Source organism: Oncorhynchus nerka, linkage group LG24, assembly GCF_034236695.1.
Source record: "Oncorhynchus nerka isolate Pitt River linkage group LG24, Oner_Uvic_2.0, whole genome shotgun sequence".
Lineage (NCBI taxonomy): Eukaryota > Metazoa > Chordata > Actinopteri > Salmoniformes > Salmonidae > Oncorhynchus > Oncorhynchus nerka.
The window spans coordinates 96429949-96455055 of NC_088419.1; the positions used below are offsets into that span (position 1 = coordinate 96429949).

The following is a 25107-nucleotide window of genomic DNA, read 5'->3' on the forward strand; positions in this document are numbered from 1 at the left end:
GCTTCCCTTCCCGCCCCAGTCCCCTGTAATCGCAGAGCTGTTTAGAGAAAATCATTATTTATGAAATATTGGGAGTAACAAATGGCAGAGTAGATATGAAGGAGAAGGATGTCTGAGATCAGACAGAGTTGGATGGGTCTGCCACTTCCCCTGCGGGCCGCCTGCCCAGCGAGCCTTCCAGCCTGGAGGGGGGGGAAACCCGCAGTCATCACAAAGTGGATGTATTTACACCTCCCTCTGACCCACTCACCAATCAGAGAGGAGAACGGCGGTCGCTAGGCGGGTGAAAAACAACTGTGTTTGTGTTTGAGAATACACTGCTAATCAGAATCTCTGAGAGAGAGAGAGAGAGAGAGAGATATTCTAGACCAGAACCAGAACCACTCAACGTAGACACACATTCTAGACCAGAACTACTCAACCTAGACACACATTCTAGAACAGAACCACTCAACGTAGACACACATTCTAGACCAGAACCACTCAACGTAGACACACATTCTAGACCAGAACCACTCAACGTAGACACACATTCTAGACCAGAACCACTCAACGTAGACACACATTCTAGACCAGAACCACTCAACGTAGACACACATTCTAGACCAGAACCACTCAACGTAGACACACATTCTAGACCAGAACCACTCAACTTATTTAGGCTTGCCATACTTTTCAGATTTTCATTTTTAATTCATTTGTAAAAATGTCTAAAAAGAATATAAAACGTTTATATTATGGGGTATTGTGCGTAGGCCAGTGACACATTCTCAATTGAATTCATTTTAAATTCTGTCTGTAACAGAACAGAATGTGGAAAAGTCAAGGGGTGTGAATACTTTCTGAAGGCACTGTATTTGTCTTTTCCTGCTACCAGTCACTTCTCAGCCCTGTTTAAATGTGTATCCTGCTACCAGTCACTTCTCAGCCCTGTTTAAATGTGTATCCTGCTAGAGTGTAGAGGCGGCTGGTAGCCCAGTGGTTAGAGTGTAGAGGTGGCAGGTAGCCCAGTGGTTAGAGTGTAGAGGTGGCAGGTAGCCCAGTGGTTAGAGTGTAGAGGCGGCAGGGTAGCCTAGTGGTTAGAGTGTAGAGGCGGCAGGTAGCCCAGTGGTTAGAGTGTAGAGGTGGCAGGTAGCCCAGTGGTTAGAGTGTAGAGGTGGCAGGTAGCCCAGTGGTTAGAGTGTAGAGGCGGCAGGGTAGCCCAGTGGTTAGAGTGTAGAGGCGGCAGGGTAGCCCAGTGGTTAGAGTGTAGAGGCGGCAGGTAGCCCAGTGGTTAGAGTGTAGAGGCGGCAGGTAGCCCAGTGGTTAGAGTGTAGAGGCGGCAGGTAGCCCAGTGGTTAGAGTGTAGGGGCGGCAGGTAGCCTAGTGGTTAGAGTGTTGAGGCGGCAGGTAGCCTAGTGGTTAGAGTGTAGAGGCGGCAGGTAGCTCAGTGGTTAGAGTGTAGAGGCGGCAGGTAGCCCAGTGGTTAGAGTGTAGAGGCGGCAGGTAGCCAGTGGTTAGAGTGTTGAGGAGGCAGGTAGCCCAGTGGTTAGAGTGTTGAGGCGGCAGGTAGCCTAGTGGTTAGAGTGTAGAGGCGGCAGGTAGCCTCAGTGGTTAGAGTGTAGAGGCGGCAGGTAGCCCAGTGGTTAGAGTGTAGGGGCGGCAGGTAGCCTAGTGGTTAGAGTGTAGAGGCGGCAGGTAGCCCAGTGGTTAGAGTGTAGAGGCGGCAGCGTAGCCCAGTGGTTAGAGTGTAGGGGCGGCAGGTAGCCTAGTGGTTAGAGTGTTGAGGCGGCAGGTAGCCTAGTGGTTAGAGTGTAGAGGCGGCAGGTAGCTCAGTGGTTAGAGTGTAGAGGCGGCAGGTAGCCTAGTGGTTAGAGTGTAGAGGCGGCAGGTAGCCTAGTGGTTAGAGTGTTGAGGAGGCAGGTAGCCCAGTGGTTAGAGTGTAGAGGCGGCAGGTAGCCTAGTGGTTAGAGTGTAGGGGCGGCAGGTAGCCTAGTGGTTAGAGTGTAGAGACGGCAGCGTAGCCTAGTGGTTAGAGTGTAGAGGCGGCAGCGTAGCCTAGTGGTTAGAGTGTAGAGGCGGCAGGTAGCCTAGTGGTTAGAGTGTAGGGGCGGCAGGGTAGCCTAGTGGTTAGAGTGTTGAGGCGGCAGGTAGCCTAGTGTTTAGAGTGTAGAGGCGGCAGCGTAGCCCAGTGGTTAGAGTGTAGAGGCGGCAGGTAGCCCAGTGGTTAGAGTGTAGAGGCGGCAGGTAGCTCAGTGGTTAGAGTGTAGAGGCAGCAGGTAGCCTAGTGGTTAGAACGTAGAGGCCAGTAATCGAATGGTTGCTTGATCGAATCCCCGAGCTGACAAGGTAAAAATCTGTCGTTCTGCCCCTGAACAAGGCAGTTAACCCACTGTACCGTCATTGTAAAATAAGAATTGGTTCTCATCAGAATTTGCCTAGTTAAATAAAGGTTAAACCCCCCCCATAGGAGCCCATTATTCACTCTTATTAGCCCAGTGAATTATTGGACCACATGTCCACATGGCAAGGGGTGGACCACACCCTATTGCCTCTGAGCAATTGGCCATCATTGTCATAATGCTACATTGTCGGTTGTTTAAAGTAATGACCTCTCGTTTCTATCGAGGGAAACACATCTGCCTTTACACATGTTCTCCAATGACAAAATCTCTTGAGTTTTCTGTTATTGAATGAGACCTTGTCCTTGTCTGTCTGTGTATGTTTCAGAACACCCTGGAGTCCTGTAACATCTGCAGTAAACCCATCATGGAGCGTATCCTGCGGGCTACAGGGAAGGCCTACCACCCGCACTGCTTCACCTGTGTGGTGTGTCAACGCAGCCTGGACGGTATCCCCTTCACTGTGGACGCTGCCAACCATATCCACTGCATCGACGACTTCCACAAGTAAAAGGGGCTGCGGCAAGCACACACTCTCACACAGAGAGACACACACACACACACAGAGGGACACACACACACACACAGAGGGACACACACAGGGACACACACAGAGGGACAGAGGGACACACACAGAGGGAAACACACAGACACACAGAGGGACACACACTCTCACACAGAGGGACACACACAGAGGGACACACACACACACACAGAGGGACACACACAGAGGGACACACACAGAGGGACACACACACACACACTCACACAGAGGGACACACACAGAGGGACACACACACACACACACACACAGAGGGACACACACAGAGGGACACACACACACACACACACAGAGGGACACACACACACAGAGGGACACACACAGAGGGACACACACAGAGGGACACACACACACAGAGGGACACACACACACAGAGGGACACACACAGAGGGACACACACAGAGGGACACACACACACACACACACACAGAGGGACACACACAGAGGGACACACACACACACACACAGAGGGACACACACACACACACACAGAGGGACACACACACACACACAGAGGGACACACACAGAGGGACACTCACACAGAGGGACACACACAGAGGGACACACACAGAGGGACACACACACACACACACAGAGGGACACACACAGAGGACACACACACACACACACACACAGAGGGACACACACAGAGGGACACACACAGAGGGACACACACAGAGGGACACACACAGAGGGACACACACAGAGGGACACACACACACACACTCACACAGAGGGACACACACACACACACAGAGGGACACACACAGAGGGACACACACACACACACACACACACAGAGGGACACACACACACTCACACAGAGGGACACACACAGAGGGACACACACAGAGGGACACACACACACTCACACAGAGGGACACACACAGAGGGACACACACAGAGGGACACACACACACTCACACAGAGGGACACACACAGAGGGACACACACAGAGGGACACACACAGAGGGACACACACAGAGGGACACACACACACACAGAGGGACACACACACACACAGAGGGACACACACAGAGGGACACACACAGAGGGACACACACAGAGGGACACACACACACACAGAGGGACACACACAGAGGGACACACACAGAGGGACACACACAGAGGGACACACACAGAGGGACACACACAGAGGGACACACAGAGGGACACACACACTCACACAGAGGGACACACAGAGGGACACACACACTCACACAGAGGGACACACACACTCACACAGAGGGACACACACACTCACACAGAGGGACACACACACTCACACAGAGGAACACACACACACACAGACACACACAGAGGGACACACACAGAGGGACACACACAGAGGGGGACACACACAGAGGGACACACAGAGGGACACACACACTCACACAGAGGGACACACACACACACACAGAGGGACACACACACACACACACAGGGACACACACACACTCACACAGAGGGACACACACACACAGAGGGACACACACACACACACACACACAGAGGGACACACACACACACACAGAGGGACACACACACACACACACAGAGGGACACACACACACACTCACACAGAGGGACACACTCACACTCACACAGAGGGACACACACAGACTCACACAGAGGGACACACACACACACACACACACAGAGGGACACACACACACACAGAGGGACACACACAGAGGGACACACACACAGGGGGACACACACAGAGGGACACACACAGAGGGACACACACACACACACAGAGGGACACACACAGAGGGACACACACAGAGGGACACACACACACACACAGAGGGACACACACAGAGGGAAACACACAGAGGGACACACACAGAGGGGGACACACACACACAGAGGGACACACACAGAGGGACACACACACACACAGAGGGACACACACAGAGGGAAACACACAGAGGGACACACACAGAGGGGGACACACACACACAGAGGGACACACACAGAGGGGGACACACACAGAGGGACACACACACAGAGGGAAACACACAGAGGGAAACACACAGAGGGGGACACACACAGAGGGGGACACACACACACAGAGGGACACACACAGAGGGGGACACACACAGAGGGACACACACACAGAGGGAAACACACAGAGGGGGACACACACAGAGGGACACACACACAGAGGGAAACACACAGAGGGACACACACAGAGGGACACACACAGAGGGACACACACAGAGGGGGACACACACAGAGGGGGACACACACACACAGAGGGACACACACAGAGGGGGACACACACAGAGGGAAACACACAGAGGGGGACACACACAGAGGGGGACACACACACACAGAGGGACACACACAGAGGGGGACACACACAGAGGGACACACACACAGAGGGAAACACACAGAGTGGGACACACACAGAGGGGGACACACACACACAGAGGGACACACACAGAGGGGGACACACAGAGGGGGACACACACAGAGGGGGACACACACACACAGAGGGACACACACAGAGGGGGACACACACACACAGAGGGGGACACACACAGAGGGGGACACACACACACAGAGGGACACACACAGAGGGGGACACACACAGAGGGACACACACACAGAGGGAAACACACAGAGGGGGACACACACAGAGGGGGACACACACACACAGAGGGACACACACAGAGGGGGACACACAGAGGGGGACACACACAGAGGGACACACACACACACAGAGGGACACACACAGAGGGGGACACACACACACAGAGGGGGACACACACACACAGAGGGACACACACAGAGGGGGACACACACACACACACAGAGGGACACACACAGAGGGAAACACACAGAGGGGGACACACACAGAGGGACACACACACACACAGAGGGACACACACAGAGGGGGACACACACAGAGGGACACACACACAGAGGGAAACACACAGGAGGGACACACACAGAGGGACACACACAGAGGGACACACACAGAGGGACACACACAGAGGGACACACACAGAGGGACACACACAGAGGGACACACACAGAGGGACACACACAGAGGGGGACACACACACAGAGGGGGACACACAGAGGGACACACACAGAGGGACACACACACAGAGGGACACACACAGACTCACACACACATACAGAGGAACACACACAGAGGGGGACACACACAGAGGGGGACACACACACAGAGGGGGACACACAGAGGGGGACACACACAGAGGGGGACACACACACAGAGGGACACACACAGAGGGACACACACAGAGGGACACACAGAGGGACACACACAGAGGGACACACACAGAGGGACACACAGAGGGGGACACACACACCCAAGTATGTTCATTTTATTGGCTAATAAATTGTGAAGTAAAGACTTCTAACCTCACGTTCAGACAGTAAACGAGTCTTGTGAAGTAAAGACTTCTAACCTCACGTTCAGACAGTAAACGAGTCTTGTGAAGTAAAGACTTCTAACCTCACGTTCAGACAGTAAACGAGTCTTGTGAAGTAAAGACTTCTAACCTCACGTTCAGACAGTAAACGAGTCTTGTGAAGTAAAGACTTCTAACCTCACGTTCAGACAGTAAACGAGTCTTGTGAAGTAAAGACTTCTAACCTCACGTTCAGACAGTAAACGAGTCTTGTGAAGTAAAAAACCTGCTGGTTAATTCCTGATGACGAAGTAGCAGGGGTAGAAAGACACCTGAGCAGGTCGTGTTGCCATGCCAACGCCGCTAACGGTGTGACAAGTCTGGCTTCACCTGAGCAGAGTCCACACTAGTGTTTTTCAGGGGAAACAGAAGTTAGGTTGAAGATACAGTGTCCCTGAAAACCTGAAACGTTCACTTTCTACCAACGCTTCTAACAAGCCTGACTTCAACTAAGCAGTCTGGTCGTGTTGCCATGCCAACTCCGCTAACGGTATGACAAGCCTGACTTCAACAAAGCAGTCTGGTCGTGTTGCCATGCCAACGCCGCTAACGGTATGACAAGCCTGACTTCAACTAAGCAGTCTGGTCGTGTTCCCATGCCAACGCCGCTAACGGTATGACAAGCCTGACTTCAACAAAGCAGTCTGGTCATGTTCCCATGCCAACGCCGCTAACCGTGTGACAAGCCTGACTTCAACTAAGCAGTCTGGTCGTGTTCCCATGCCAACGCCGCTAACGGTGTGACAAGCCTGACTTCAACTAAGCAGTCTGGTCGTGCTCCCATGCCAACGCCGCTAACGGTGTGACAAGCCTGACTTCAACTAAGCAGTCTTTGGTCGCGTTCCCATGCCAACGCCGCTAACGGTGTGACAAGCCTGACTTCAACTAAGCAGTCTGGTCGTGTTCCCATGCCAACGCCGCTAACGGTGTGACAAGCCTGACTTCAACTAAGCAGTCTTTGGTCGCGTTCCCCTGCTCAGACGTTGCACATATCAACCAAAGGTTGCGTGCCACGTCATCATCTGTGTCATCGACTGACAGATTGCTATGACATTCAGTCTGGTCGTGTTGCCATGCCAACGCCGCTAACGGGGATGTGGTTAACTGATATGTAAAATACTTATCCAGGCGCTGGAATATCTGGCGTCAGCAACGCCTGGGCAGAAGATTGCACCCTTTGTCAACGAATAGATGAGGCTGTTTTCACCAACCCACCAACCAACTCACTTCCTGGTTCTGAGCCAATCACAAAGCCACCACCCACCTCACTTCCTGATTCTGAGCCAATCACAAAGACACCACCCATCTCACTTTTCTGGTTCTGATCAATCACAATGCCACCACCCACCTCACTTCCTGATTCTGAGCCAATCACAAAGACACCACCCGTCTCACTTCCTGGTTCTGATCAATCACAATGCCACCACACACTTCACTTCCTGATTCTGAGCCAATCACAAAGACACCACCCATCTCACTTTTCTGGTTCTGAGCCAATCACCAAGCCACCTCACTTCTTGATTCTGATGTATGTCTTTAGTTCAGTCACCTGCAGTTAGAAGATCACTAATTGATTACACAGTTGATTTGTATTCATAGGTACATACAAATGTTTTCTCTCCCCTCCCCTCTGTCTCTCTCTCCTCTCTCTGTCCCCCTCCCCTCTACTACTCCTCTCTCTTTCCCATCCTCCCCTATTAGGAAGTTTGCCCCTCGTTGCAGTGTGTGTTCTGAGCCCATCATGCCAGCTCCAGGCCAGGAAGAGACTGTTCGTATCGTGGCCTTGGATCGAGACTTCCACGTGCAGTGTTACCGCTGTGAGGTGTGTATCTACTATACAGTGTTACCTCTACTTTACAGTGTTACCTCTACTATACAGTATTACCTCTACTATACAGTGTTACCTCTACTTTACAGTGTTACCTCTACTATACAGTGTTACCGCTGTGAGGTGTGTATCTACTATACAGTGTTACCTCTACAGTGTTACCTCTAATTTACAGTGTTACCTCTACTTTACAGTGTTACCTCTACTTTACAGTGTTACCTCTACTATACAGTGTTACCTCTAATTTACAGTGTTACCTCTACTATACAGTGTTACCTCTACTATACAGTGTTACCTCTACTATACAGTGTTACCTCTACTATACAGTGTTACCTCTACAGTGTTACCTCTAATTTACAGTGTTACCTCTACTATACAGTGTTACCTCTACTATACAGTGTTACCTCTACTTTACAGTGTTACCTCTACTTTACAGTGTTACCTCTACTTTACAGTGTTACCTCTACTATACAGTGTTACCTCTACAGTGTTACCTCTAATTTACAGTGTTACCTCTACTATACAGTGTTACCTCTACTATACAGTGTTACCTCTACTATACAGTGTTACCTCTACTTTACAGTGTTACCTCTAATTTACAGTGTTACCTCTACTATACAGTGTTACCTCTACTTTACAGTGGTACCTCTAATTTACAGTGTTACAGTGTTACCTCTACTATACAGTGTTACCTCTACTTTACAGTGTTACCTCTACTATACAGTGTTACCTCTACTTTACAGTGTTACCTCTACTATACAGTGTTACCTCTACTTTACAGTGTTACCTCTACTTTACAGTTTTACCTCTACTTTACAGTGTTACCTCTACTTTACAGTGTTACCTCTACTATACAGTGTTACCTCTACTATACAGTGTTACCTCTACTTTACAGTGTTACCTCTACTATACAGTGTTACCTCTACTTTACAGTGTTACAGTGTTACCTCTACTTTACAGTGTTACCTCTACTATACAGTGTTACCTCTACTATACAGTGTTACCTCTACTTTACAGTGTTACAGTGTTACCTCTACTTTACAGTGTTACCTCTACTATACAGTGTTACCTCTACTATACAGTGTTACCTCTACTATACAGTGTTACCTCTACTATACTCTACTATACAGTGTTACCTCTACTATACAGTATTACCTCTACTATACAGTGTTACCTCTACTTTACAGTGTTACCTCTACTATACAGTGTTACCGCTGTGAGGTGTGTATCTACTATACAGTGTTACCTCTACAGTGTTACCTCTACTATACAGTGTTACCTCTACTATACAGTGTTACCTCTACAGTGTTACCTCTAATTTACAGTGTTACCTCTACTATACAGTGTTACCTCTACTATACAGTGTTACCTCTACTATACAGTGTTACCTCTACTTTACAGTGTTACAGTGTTACCTCTACTTTACAGTGTTACAGTGTTACCTCTACTTTACAGTGTTACCTCTACTATACAGTGTTACCTCTACAGTGTTACCTCTAATTTACAGTGTTACCTCTACTATACAGTGTTACCTCTACTATACAGTGTTACCTCTACTATACAGTGTTACCTCTACTTTACAGTGTTACCTCTAATTTACAGTGTTACCTCTACTATACAGTGTTACCTCTACTTTACAGTGGTACCTCTAATTTACAGTGTTACCTCTACTATACAGTGTTACCTCTACTATACAGTGTTACCTCTACTTTACAGTGGTACCTCTAATTTACAGTGTTACAGTGTTACCTCTACTATACAGTGTTACCTCTACTTTACAGTGTTACCTCTACTATACAGTGTTACCTCTACTTTACAGTGTTACCTCTACTATACAGTGTTACCTCTACTTTACAGTGTTAACTCTACTTTACAGTGTTACCTCTACTATACAGTGTTACCTCTACTATACAGTGTTACCTCTACTATACAGTGTTACCTCTACTATACAGTGTTACCTCTACTATACAGTGTTACCTCTACTATACAGTGTTACCTCTACTATACAGTGTTACCTCTACTTTACAGTTTTACCTCTACTTTACAGTGTTACCTCTACTTTACAGTGTTACCTCTACTATACAGTGTTACCTCTACTATACAGTGTTACCTCTACTTTACAGTGTTACCTCTACTATACAGTGTTACCTCTACTTTACAGTGTTACCTCTACTTTACAGTGTTACCTCTACTATACAGTGTTACCTCTACTATACAGTGTTACCTCTACTTTACAGTGTTACAGTGTTACCTCTACTTTACAGTGTTACCTCTACTATACAGTGTTACCTCTACTATACAGTGTTACCTCTACTATACAGTGTTACCTCTACTATACTCTACTATACAGTGTTACCTCTACTTTACAGTGTTACCTCTACTTTACAGTGTTACCTCTACTTTACAGTGTTACCTCTATTATACAGTGTTACCTCTACTATACAGTGTTACCTCTACTTTACAGTGTTACCTCTACTTTACAGTGTTACCTCTACTATACAGTGTTACCTCTACTATACAGTGTTACCTCTACTATACAGTGTTACCTCTACTTTACAGTGGTACCTCTACTATACAGTGTTACCTCTACTATACAGTGTTACCTCTACTTTACAGTGGTACCTCTACTATACAGTGTTACCTCTACTATACAGTATTACCTCTACTATACAGTATTACCTCTACTATACAGTGTTACCTCTACTATACAGTATTACCTCTACTTTACAGTGTTACAGTGTTACCTCTACTTTACAGTGTTATCTCTACTTTACATTGTTACCTCTACTTTACAGTGTTACCTCTACTTTACAGTGTTACAGTGTTAACTCTACTTTACAGTGTTACCTCTACTTTACAGTGTTATCTCTACTTTACAGTGTTACCTCTACTATACAGTGTTACCTCTACTATACAGTGTTACCTCTACTATACAGTGTTACCTCTACTTTACAGTGTTACCTCTAATTTACAGTGTTACCTCTACTATACAGTGTTACCTCTATGTTTACAGTGGTACCTCTATGTTTTACAGTGTTACCTCTACTATACAGTGTTACCTCTACTATACAGTGTTACCTCTACTTTACAGTGGTACCTCTAATTTATATATGATAAAGCCCTAACCTCCTACTATACAGTGTTACCTCTGTTTTACAGTGTTACCTCTACTATACAGTGTAACCTCCATGTTTACAGTGTTACCTCTACTATACAGTGTTACCTCTATGTTTACAGTGTTAACTCTAACTTTACAGTGTTACCTCTACTATACAGTGTTACCTCTACTATAAAGTGTTACCTCCATGTTTAATACAGTGTTACCTCTACTATACAGTGTTACCTCTGTTTTACAGTTTTACCTCTACTTTACAGTGTTACCTCTACTTTACAGTGTTACCTCTACTATACAGTGTTACCCTACATGTTTAATACAGTGTTACCTCTACTTTACAGTGTTACCTCTGTTTATACAGTGTTACCTCTATGTTTACAGTGTTACAGTGTTACCTCTACTTTACAGTGTTACCTTTACTATACAGTGTTACCATGTTTACTATACAGTGTTACCTCTACTTTACAGTGTTACAGTGTTACCTCTACATGTTTTACAGTGTTACCTCTACTATACAGTGTTACCTCTACTATACAGTGTTACCTCTACTATACAGTGTTACCTCTACTATACTCTACTAATACAGTGTTACCTCTACTTTACAGTGTTACCTCTACTTTACAGTGTTACCCTAACATGTTTTACAGTGTTACCTCCTATTATACAGTGTTACCTCTACTATACAGTGTTACCTCTACTTTACAGTGTTACCTCTACTTTACAGTGTTACCTCTAACTATACAGTGTTACCTCTACTATACAGTGTTACCTCTACTATACAGTGTTACCTCTACTTTACAGTGGTACCTCTACTATACAGTGTTACCTCTACTATACAGTGTTACCTCTACTATACAGTGTTACCTCTACTATACAGTATTACCTCTACTATACAGTATTACCTCTACTATACAGTGTTACCTCTACTATACAGTATTACCTCTACTTTACAGTGTTACAGTGTTACCTCTACTTTACAGTGTTATCTCTACTTTACATTGTTACCTCTACTTTACAGTGTTACCTCTACTTTACAGTGTTACAGTGTTAACTCTACTTTACAGTGTTACCTCTACTTTACAGTGTTATCTCTACTTTACAGTGTTACCTCTACTTTACAGTGTTACCTCTACTTTACAGTGTTACAGTGTTAACTCTACTTTACAGTGTTACCTCTACTTTACAGTGTTACCTCTACTTTACAGTGTTACAGTGTTACCTCTACTATACAGTGTTACAGTGTTACCTCTACTTTACAGTGTTACCTCTACTTTACAGTCTACCATGATAAAGCCCTAACCTCCATGTTTAATATATGATAAAGTCCTAACCTCCATGTTTAATATATGATAAAGTCCTAACCTCCATGTTTAATATATGATAAAGCCCTAACCTCCATGTTTAATATCTGATAAAGTCCTAACCTCCATGTTTAATATATGATAAAGCCCTAACCATGTTTAATATATGATAAAGTCCTAACCTCCATGTTTAATATATGATAAAGTCCTAACCTCCATGTTTAATATCTGATAAAGTCCTAACCTCCATGTTTAATATCTGATAAAGTCCTAACCTCCATGTTTAATATATGATAAAGCCCTAACCTCCATGTTTAATATCTGATAAAGTCCTAACCTCCATGTTTAATATCTGATAACGTCCTAACCTCCATGTTTAATATCTGATAAAGCCCTAACCTCCATGTTTAATATCTGATAAAGTCCTAACCTCCATGTTTAATATCTGATAAAGTCCTAACCTCCATGTTTAATATATGATAAAGCCCTAACCTCCATGTTTAATATATGATAAAGCCCTAACCTCCATGTTTAATATATGATAAAGCCCTAACCATGTTTAATATATGATAAAGCCCAAACCATGTTTAATATATGATAAAGTCCTAACCTCCATGTTTAATATATGATAAAGTCCTAACCATGTTTAATATATGATAAAGTCCTAACCTCCATGTTTAATATATGATAAAGCCCTAACCTCCATGTTTAATATATGATAAAGCCCTAACCATGTTTAATATATGATAAAGTCCTAACCTCCATGTTTAATATATGATAAAGCCCTAACTTCCATGTTTAATATATGAAAAAGCCCTAACCTCCATGTTTAATATATGATAAGGCCCTAACCTCCATGTTTAATATCTGATAAAGTCCTAACCTCCATGTTTAATATATGATAAAGTCCTAACCTCCATGTTTAATATATGATAAAGCCCTAACCTCCATGTTTAATATCTGATAAAGTCCTAACCTCCATGTTTAATATCTGATAAAGCCCTAACCTCCATGTTTAATATCTGATAAAGCCCTAACCTCCATGTTTAATATCTGATAAAGTCCTAACCTCCATGTTTAATATCTGATAAAGTCCTAATCTCCATGTTTAATATATGATAAAGCCCTAACCTCCATGTTTAATATATGATAAAGCCATAACCTCCATGTTTAATATATGATAAAGCCCTAACCATGTTTAATATATGATAAAGCCCAAACCATGTTTAATATCTGATAAAGCCCTAACCTCCATGTTTAATACATGATAAAGTCCTAACCTCCATGTTTAATATATGATAAAGCCCTAACCTCCATGTTTAATATATGATAAAGCCCTAACCTCCATGTTTAATATATGATAAAGCCCTAACCATGTTTAATATATGATAAAGCCCTAACCTCCATGTTTAATATCTGATAAAGCCCTAACCATGTTTAATATATGATAAAGTCCTAACCTCCATGTTTAATATCTGATAAAGCCCTAACCTCCATGTTTAATATATGATAAAGCCCTAACCATGTTTAATATATGATAAAGTCCTAACCTCCATGTTTAATATCTGATAAAGCCCTAACCTCCATGTTTAATATCTGATAAAGCCCTAACCTCCATGTTTAATATATGATAAAGTCCTAACCATGTTTAATATATGATAAAGTCCTAACCTCCATGTTTAATATATGATAAAGCCCTAACCTCCATGTTTAATATATGATAAAGCCCTAACCTCCATGTTTAATATATGATAAAGCCCTAACCTCCATGTTTAATATATGATAAAGCCCTAACCTCCATGTTTAATATATGATAAAGCCCTAACCATGTTTAATATATGATAAAGTCCTAACCTCCATGTTTAATATCTGATAAAGCCCTAACCTCCATGTTTAATATATGATAAAGTCCTAACCATGTTTAATATATGATAAAGCCCTAACCTCCATGTTTAATATATGATAAAGTCCTAACCTCCATGTTTAATATCTGATAAAGTCCTAACCATGTTTAATATATGATAAAGCCCTAACCTCCATGTTTAATATATGATAAAGCCCTAACCTCCATGTTTAATATATGATAAAGCCCTAACCTCCATGTTTAATATATGATAAAGTCCTAACCATGTTTAATATATGATAAAGCCCTAACCTCCATGTTTAATATATGATAAAGCCCTAACCTCCATGTTTAATATATGATAAGGCCCTAACCATGTTTAATACATGATAAAGGCCTAACCTCCATGTTTAATATATGATAAAGCCCTAACCATGTTTAATATATGATAAAGCCCCAAACTCCATGTTTAATATATGATAAGGCCCTAACCTCCATGTTTAATATATGATAAAGCCCTAACCTCCATGTTTAATATATGATAAAGCCCTAACCTCCATGTTTAATATATGATAAAGCCCTAACCATGTTTAATATATGATAAAGCCCTAAACCTCCATGTTTAATATATGATAAGGCCCTAACCTCCATGTTTAATATATGATAAGGCCCTAACCTCCATGTTTAATATATGATAAAGTCCTAACCATGTTTAATATATGATAAAGTCCTAACCTCCATGTTTAATATATGATAAAGCCCTAACCTCCATGTTTAATATATGATAAAGCCCTAACCTCCATGTTTAATACATGATAAAGCCCTAACCTCCATGTTTAATATATGATAAAGCCCTAACCTCCATGTTTAATATATGATAAAGCCCTAACCATGTTTAATATATGATAAAGCCCTAACCTCCATGTTTAATATATGATAAAGTCCTAACCTCCATGTTTAATATATGATAAAGTCCTAACCTCCATGTTTAATATATGATAAAGCCCTAACCTCCATGTTTAATATCTGATAAAGCCCTAACCTCCATGTTTAATATATGATAAAGTCCTAACCTCCATGTTTAATATATGATAAAGTCCTAACCTCCATGTTTAATATCTGATAAAGTCCTAACCTCCATGTTTAATATATGATAAAGCCCTAACCATGTTTAATATATGATAAAGCCCTAACCTCCATGTTTAATATATGATAAGGCCCTAACCATGTTTAATATATGATAAAGCCCTAACCATGTTTAATATATGATAAAGCCCTAACCTCCATGTTTAATATATGATAAAGTCCTAACCATGTTTAATATATGATAAAGCCCTAACCTCCATGTTTAATATATGATAAAGCCCTAACCTCCATGTTTAATATATGATAAAGCCCTAACCTCCATGTTTAATATATGATAAAGCCCTAACCTCCATGTTTAATATATGATAAAGCCCTAACCTCCATGTTTAATATATGATAAAGCCCTAACCTCCATGTTTAATATATGATAAAGCCCTAACCTCCATGTTTAATATATGATAAAGCCCTAACCTCCATGTTTAATATATGATAAAGCCCTAACCTCCATGTTTAATATATGATAAAGCCCTAACCATGTTTAATATATGATAAAGTCCTAACCTCCATGTTTAATATATGATAAAGTCCTAACCTCCATGTTTAATATCTGATAAAGCCCTAACCTCCATGTTTAATATATGATAAAGCCCTAACCATGTTTAATATATGATAAAGTCCTAACCATGTTTAATATATGATAAAGCCCTAACCTCCATGTTTAATATCTGATAAAGTCCTAACCTCCATGTTTAATATATGATAAAGCCCTAACCATGTTTAATATATGATAAAGTCCTAACCTCCATGTTTAATATATGATAAAGCCCTAACCTCCATGTTTAATATATGATAAAGCCCTAACCATGTTTAATATATGATAAAGCCCTAACCTCCATGTTTAATATATGATAAAGCCCTAACCTCCATGTTTAATATCTGATAAAGTCCTAACCTCCATGTTTAATATATGATAAAGCCCTAACCTCCATGTTTAATATATGATAAAGCCCTAACCATGTTTAATATATGATAAAGCCCTAACCATGTTTAATATATGATAAAGCCCTAACCTCCATGTTTAATATATGATAAAGTCCTAACCATGTTTAATATATGATAAAGCCCTAACCATGTTTAATATATGATAAAGTCCTAACCTCCATGTTTAATATATGATAAAGTCCTAACCATGTTTAATATATGATAAAGCCCTAACCATGTTTAATATATGATAAAGTCCTAACCTCCATGTTTAATATATGATAAAGTCCTAACCTCCATGTTTAATATATGATAAAGTCCTAACCTCCATGTTTAATATATGATAAAGTCCTAACCATGTTTAATATATGATAAAGCCCTAACCTCCATGTTTAATATATGATAAAGTCCTAACCATGTTTAATATATGATAAAGCCCTAACCATGTTTAATATATGATAAAGTCCTAACCTCCATGTTTAATATATGATAAAGCCCTAACCTCCATGTTTAATATCTGATAAAGTCCTAACCATGTTTAATATATGATAAAGCCCTAACCATGTTTAATATATGATAAAGTCCTAACCTCCATGTTTAATATATGATAAAGTCCTAACCATGTTTAATATATGATAAAGCCCTAGCCATGTTTAATATATGATAAAGCCCTAACCTCCATGTTTAATATATGATAAAGCCCTAACCTCCATGTTTAATATATGATAAAGCCCTAACCTCCATGTTTAATATATGATAAAGCCCTAACCTCCATGTTTAATATCTGATAAAGTCCTAACCTCCATGTTTAATATATGATAAAGCCCTAACCTCCATGTTTAATATATGATAAAGCCCTAACCTCCATGTTTAATATATGATAAAGCCCTAACCTCCATGTTTAATATCTGATAAAGCCCTAACCTCCATGTTTAATATCTGATAAAGTCCTAACCTCCATGTTTAATATATGATAAAGTCCTAACCATGTTTAATATATGATAAAGCATTGAACCGGGATCTGTTTCCAGCCATCCACTCTGGTCACCTTTATGGTCTCCCCTCTACGAGCTGAAAATAGCCTTGTTCCCTGTGTGCATCCTAACCAAGCCATGCACACAGACTCACAAAACACTGGTCTTTGTTCATGTGTATCAGGACTTTGTGTGTGTGATGCGCAGGTGTGTGTAACCATATCATGACATTGTCTGTGTGTGTGTCTGTCTCTCCTCTTCAGGACTGTGGTTCTCTGCTGTCTGAAGGGGACAACCAGGGTTGTTACCCCCTGGACGGACATGTCCTCTGTAAGAGCTGTAACACCAGCCGTATCCAGGCCCTCACCGCCAAGGCTACCACTGACCTCTGAACCCCAGATACCCTGCTACACCGCCAAGGCTACCACTGACCTCTGAACCCAAGATACCCTGCTGTTCCCGCTATCTGCTCCCATAGCCCTACCTGGCTGGCTGCAGCACGCACACGCACACACACACACACACACACACACAGAGACACAGACACACACACACACACAGAGACACACACACACACACACACATAAAGAGACATACACACGTTCAGATACACACCTACATATACACACAGTAAGCCAGCTTCTCTCTTGCACACACACCTATGAACATGATGAAAAATATGAATATTATGAAATTGCTAAACAAGGGCTAAACAGCGATTGTGATGTCCCTGAAATGATGCCGTTCTCAGTACAAGCAGCACTGAAGAGGCCTGATGTCTGATCCTTTATAAAACTGTTTTCTCGTTGTTCATCTCCAAATGTACATGTCTCCGTTGTAGTCATTTAGCAGCAGACACTGTTATTCAGAGAGACGTTCAGACCAGTGGAAACCTCTACTTCCGTGGTCTCAGCGTTACTGCTGTTGCCATCTCATGTTGTCACCTACCTACAGATGTCAAGATGACCAAGTCGTTCATTCTCAGCGTTACTGCTGTTGCCTTGTGCCTTGTAGTTGATTGGGGTCTAGCTAGACTGGCGGGTCAGTCTGTTTCCTGACTTGACATCTCATGTTGTCACCTACAGTTAGCCGCAGTAGGCCGATGTCAAGATGACCAAGTCATTCGTTTCGATGTGCTCCTGATGACTGTTCCTGTTCCTCCTTGGATGTGGCCCAAATTGTTCCCTATGGAGGTCGTAACGGGCCGATAGGGCTCTGACGCGCATGTATTTCACTACGTAAGGAATAGAGTGCTGTTTGGGACTGACTGCCTCTGGCCTGTTTCAACACAGTGTTTAAACCAAGAGTTGATGTCTGTGCCCCCAGAAAAAAATCAAATTAACATAATTAACAAATCTGTCTGTTTAAGCTAGACATATGTTGTTGTTTGTTTTTTTTGGTTGTAGTTTTTTTGGTTTGTAGTTTTTTTTGGTTGTAGTTTTTTTGGGTTGTAGTTTTTTTGGTTCTCAATCCACCACATCTGCCGACAGCTAGACAAACAGATAGATTTGTTTATTATGTTAATTTGTTGTTGTTGTTGTTTTGGTTGCATGCCGATGTCGCCGCACCTGTGGTGAAAGGTGGCAGAGCTACAATGGAGTCTCTCTCAACAAGATGGTGTTCTCCGATTGGCTCTACGACCCCCACAAGCTTCACAGGACTCGTCCGTTATACCAACTTCTGCCTATAGCATCCAAACAGTTTGTTTTGCTGTATAAATCTGTTAAAATGGGCTAATAGCAGTAAGGACAAATTCAATCATCAAATAATTGTTAGTTATGATTTTTTTTATATAGTTACAGTGGTCCTAAAAATTTAAATAGCCTAATGATCATTGGTATGACCATCTTAAAACAATTCCATATGACCATCTTAAAACAATTCCATATGTTAGAATAGAAGAAGTCCAAGCCCCTGGGCCCTTAGACCTTAATTAAAGAGACCCAACACATTGATACCGAAATTGGACGTCTATCCATATCCTGATGACATTGGGAAATGCTTTCAAAACCGGCGACTAGGTGCAGCAGTTAGCGATATTACCAGCAAGGCTTGGGTTTTGAGGCGTTGTGGAAAAGGGGTGCTGGATAATATGCGTAATCCCATATCAGCCAATGTATGGGGGGGATTTAACCCTATCTCAAACCTTAACCCAATACCTTAACTATTTGGAAAAAGTGTTTAAACTTAACCCTTAACTTTGAAAATGTACGTTTGGAGCAACTCTGAAATGTGTATTATGGAGGATATGGAGGATGTGGTTAAATGTCTAATTCTGCAGTGAGACCGTGAGAGCTTGTTGGGAGAAGAGACTGACTGACTGACGACCTGCCTGACTGACGACCTGCCTGACTGATTGACTGACTGACTGTCTGCCTGACTGATGACCTGCCTGTCTGACTGATTAACTGACTGTCTGACTTACGGCCTGCCTGACTGACTGACTGACTGACTGACTGACAGCCTGCCTGACTGACTGACTGCCTGACTGACTGACGACCTGCCTGACTGATTGACTGACTGACTGTCTGCCTGACTGACGACCTGCCTGTCTGACTGATTAACTGACTGACAGCCTGCCTGACTGATTGACTGACTGATTGCCTGACTGACTGACGACCTGCCTGACTGATTGACTGACTGTCTGACTTACGGCCTGCCTGACTGACTGACTAACTAACTGACTGCCTGCCTGACTGATTGACTGACTGACTGCCTGACTGACTGACGACCTGCCTGACTGATTGACTGACTGACTGTCTGCCTGACTGACGACCTGCCTGCCTGACTGATTGACTGACTGACTGTCTGACTTACGGCCTGCCTGCCTGCCTGCCTGACTGATTGATTGACTGATTGACTGACTGACTGATTGACTGACTGACTGCCTGCCTGACTGATTGACTGACTGACTGACTGATTGACTGACTGACTGCCTGCCTGCCTGACTGATTGACTGATTGACTGACTGACTGACTGACTGATTGACTGATTGACTGATTGACTGACTGACTGACTGATTGACTGACTGACTGACTGTCTGACTTACGGCCTGCCTGACTGACTGACTGATTGACTGACTGACTGACTGCCTGCCTGACTGATTGACTGATTGACGGTCTGACTGTTTAGTAGTGACAAACCTGTTCTATATAGCCTGACTGACAGTCTATTTGTGCTATCCTGCCAGCTAATTGTCAGTCATTGTCGTGCCAAATAAAGACAGCAAGAAGTAGGAAATAACACCAACAGATCTGGGACCAGGCTAGATGAGGCTATGTGAGATATGGGAAACAGATATGGGACCAGGCTAGATGAGGCTATGGGAAACAGATCTGGGACCAGGCTAGATGAGGCTATGTGAGATATGGGAAACAGATCTGGGACCAGGCTAGATGAGGCTATGGGAAACAGATCTGGGACCAGGCTAGATGAGGCTATGGGAAACAGATCTGGGACCAGGCTAGATGAGGCTATGTGAGATATGGGAAACAGATCTGGGACCAGGCTAGATGAGGCTAGATGAGGCTATGGGAAACAGATCTGGGACCAGGCTAGATGAGGCTATGGGAAACAGATCTGGGACCAGGCTAGATGAGGCTATGGGAAACAGATCTGTGACCAGGCTAGATGAGGCTATGGGAAACAGATCTGGGACCAGGCTAGATGAGGCTATGAGAAACAGATCTGGGACCAGGCTAGATGAGGCTATGAGAAACAGATCTGGGACCAGGCTATGTTCAGTGGGATTTCAATGTACACAGACAGAGGGCCAGCCTCACAGCAATTAGCTTCTAATTAGCAGAATTAGTATAGAAACCTTTTATTAAAATGCAAGTCGATATAAGAATGTGTATCTCACAAATTTACTTGGTATATTTACAGAGCCTTCAGAAAGTGTTCACACCACTTGACTTTTTCCAAATTGTTTTACAGCCTGAATTTAAAATTGAAGTGGAATTATGTTTTTTTTTTTTATGTTTACAAATTAATAAAAAAAATTAAAGCTGAAATGTCTTGACTCAATAAGTATTTAATGGTTAATGAATGGCTAGTTTAAATACATTTGCTTAACAAGTCACATAATGAGTTGCATTGATCCACTCTGTGTGCAGTAATAGTTTACCATGATTGAATGACTACCTCATCTCTGTACTCCACACATACAATTACCTGTAAGTCATAGCTGTGGAAAGTAGTTACAGGACTATGAAAGACCCACTGCACTACTTTGGTGAAAAACATTCAAAAAACATATGCAAAACAGTATATACAGTACCAGTCAAAAGTTTAGACAAACCTACTCATTCAAGGTTTTTCTTTATTTTTTACTAGTTTCTACATTGTAGAATAATAGTGGAGACATCAAAACTATGAAATAACACATATGGAATCATGTAGTAACCAAAAAAAGTGTTAAACAAATCTAAATATATGATATATTTGAGATTCTTCAAAGTAGCCACCCTTTGCATTGATGACAGCTTTGCAAACTCTTGTCATTCTCTCAACCAGCTTCACCTGGAATGCTTTTCCAACAGTCTTGAAGGAGTTCCCACATATGCTGAGCACTTGTTGGCTGTTTTCCTTCACTCTGTGTTCCAACTCATCCCAAACCATATCAATTGTGTTGAGGTCGGGGGATTGAGGAGGCCAGGTCATCTGATGCAGCACTCCATCACTCTACTTCTTGGTCAACTAGCCCTTACACAGCCTGGAGGTTGAAAACAAATGATAGTCCCACTAAGTACAAACCAGATAGGATGACGCATCACTGCAGAATGCTGCGGAAGCCATGCTGGTTAACTGTGCCTTGAATTCTAAATAAATCACAGACAGTGTCACCAGCAAAGCACCATCACACCTCCTCCTCCATGCTTCTTGGTGGAAACCACTCATGCAGAGATCATCCGATCACCTACTCTGCGTCTCATAATGACACAGCAGTTGGAACCAAAAATCGCAAATTTGGGCTCATTAGACCAAAGGACAGATTTCCACCGGTCTGATGTCCATTGCTCGTGTTTCTTGGCCCAAGCAAGTCTCTTCTTATTATTGGTGTCCTTTAGTAGTGGTTTCTTTGCAGAAATTCGACCATGAAGGCCTCATTCACACAGTCTCTGAACAGTTGATGTTGAGATGTGTCTGTTACTTGAACTCTGTGAAGCATTGATTTGGACTGCAATTTCTGAGTCTGGTAACTCTAATGAACATATCCTCTGTAGCAGAGGTAACTCTGGGTCTTCCTTTCCTGTGGCGGTCCTCATGAGAGACAGTTTCATCATAGTGCTTGATTGTTTTTGCGACTGCACTTGAAGTAACGTTCAAAGTGCTTGAAATGTTCTGTATTGACTGACCTTCATGTCTTACAGGGGAACACTAGGGTTTATAACGCCAGCTAACTGTAACAGTAAATCACCATATTGTTACAGGGGAACACTAGGGTTTATAACGGCAGCTAACTGTAACAGTAAATCACCATATTGTTACAGGGGAACACTAGGGTTTATAACGCCAGCTAACTGTAACAGTAAATCACCATATTGTTACAGGGGAACACTAGGGTTTATAACGCCAGCTAACTGTAACAGTAAATCACCATATTGTTGCATCACTGGCAGAGAGAGTGTCAGGGATTTCCTCCTCTTCTTCCGAAGAGGAGAGGCGAAAAGGATCAGAGGACCAATATGCGGCGTGGTAAGTGTCCATGGTTCTTTTAATACGTAAATGTACACATGAACAACTGACTACAAAAACAAGAAACGTGAAAACCCAAAACAGCCCTATCTGGTGCAAAACACAGACACAGGAAAAGGTCAGAACGTGACAGTACCCCCCCCCCCCCCCCCAAAGGTGAGAATATTTTGAAACTTCCCAAAAATGGCTGAATTTACCGAGTAGCTCCCGAGTCTGAGAATGAGTTTATTTACAGAGGATGAGATAATGTTATGGAGACAATAAACCTACTGAATAAAATAAATAAATATAAAAATAAACCTACTGAAGCCGTTCATGTTTGTGTCGATCAAGAGTTTGTTCTCGTGGCAGTAACACAGACCTGAAACACCTCAACTAGAGGGTAGCCAAACACAAACTGGTGTGAGTGGGGATGCTGCCAGATAAAAATAAATATTTATTTTATTTAACCAGGCAAGTCAGTTAAGAACAAATTCTTATTTTCAATGACGGCCTAGGAACAGAGAGATAACTGCCTGTTCAGGGGGCAGAACGACAGATTTGTACCTTGTCAGCTCGGGGATTTGAACTTTGCAACCTTCCGGTTACTAGTCCAGCGCTCTAACCACTAGGCTACCCTGCCGCCCCGACTCTGTACCGGTACCCCCTGTATATAGCCTCCACACTGACTCTGTACCGGTACCAGTACAGAGTCAATGTGGAGGCTATATACAGGGGGTACCGGTACCGAGTCAATGTGGAGGCTATATACAGGGGGTACCGGTACCGAGTCAATGTGGAGGCTATATACAGAGGGTACCGGTACCGAGTCAATGTGGAGGCTATATACAGGGGGTACCGGTACCGAGTCAATGTGGAGGCTATATAAAGAGGGTACCGAGTCAATGTGGAGGCTATATACAGGGGGTACCAGTACAGAGTCAATGTGGAGACTATATACAGGGGGTACCAGTACAGAGTCAATGTGGAGGCTATATACAGGGGGTACCAGTACAGAGTCAATGTGGAGACTATATACAGGGGGTACCAGTACAGAGTCAATGTGGAGGCTATATACAGGGGGTACCAGTACAGAGTCAATGTGGAGGCTATATACAGGGGGTACCAGTACAGAGTCAATGTGGAGGCTATATACAGGGGGTACCAGTACAGAGTCAATGTGGAGGCTATATACAGGGGGTACCGGTACCGAGTCAATGTGGAGGCTATATACAGGGGGTACCGGTACAGAGTCAATGTGGAGGCTATATACAGGGGGTACCGGTACCGAGTCAATGTGGAGGCTATATACAGGTGGTACCGGTACCGAGTCAATGTGGAGGCTATATACAGAGGGTACCGGTACCGAGTCAATGTGGAGGCTATATACAGAGGGGGTACCAGTACAGAGTCAATGTGGAGGCTATATACAGGGGGTACCAGTACAGAGTCAATGTGGAGGCTATATACAGGGGGTACCAGTACAGAGTCAATGTGGAGACTATATACAGGGGGTACCAGTACAGAGTCAATGTGGAGGCTATATACAGGGGGTACCAGTACAGAGTCAATGTGGAGGCTATATACAGGGGGTACCAGTACAGAGTCAATGTGGAGGCTATATACAGTTGGTACCAGTACAGAGTCAATGTGGAGGCTATATACAGGGGGTACCAGTACAGAGTCAATGTGGAGGCTATATACAGAGGGTACCGGTACCAAGTCAGTGTGGAGGCTACAGGGGGTATACCAAGTCAGTGTGGGGCTATACCGGTACCAAGTCAGTGTGGAGGAGGGGTCTACAGAGTCTTTGTGGAGGCTATATACAGGGGGTACCGGTACCAAGTCAGTGTGGAGGCTATATACAGGGGGTACCGGTACCAAGTCAGTGTGGAGGCTATATACAGGGG

General features: G+C 43.2%; 1 pseudogene; it reads left to right on the plus strand.

The window, feature by feature from the left end:
* The window catches only part of LOC115126846 (lipoma-preferred partner homolog), a 582609-nt pseudogene extending 561075 nt beyond the window's left edge, over positions 1-21534 (plus strand).
* Positions 21535-25107: the final 3573 nt, after the last annotated feature.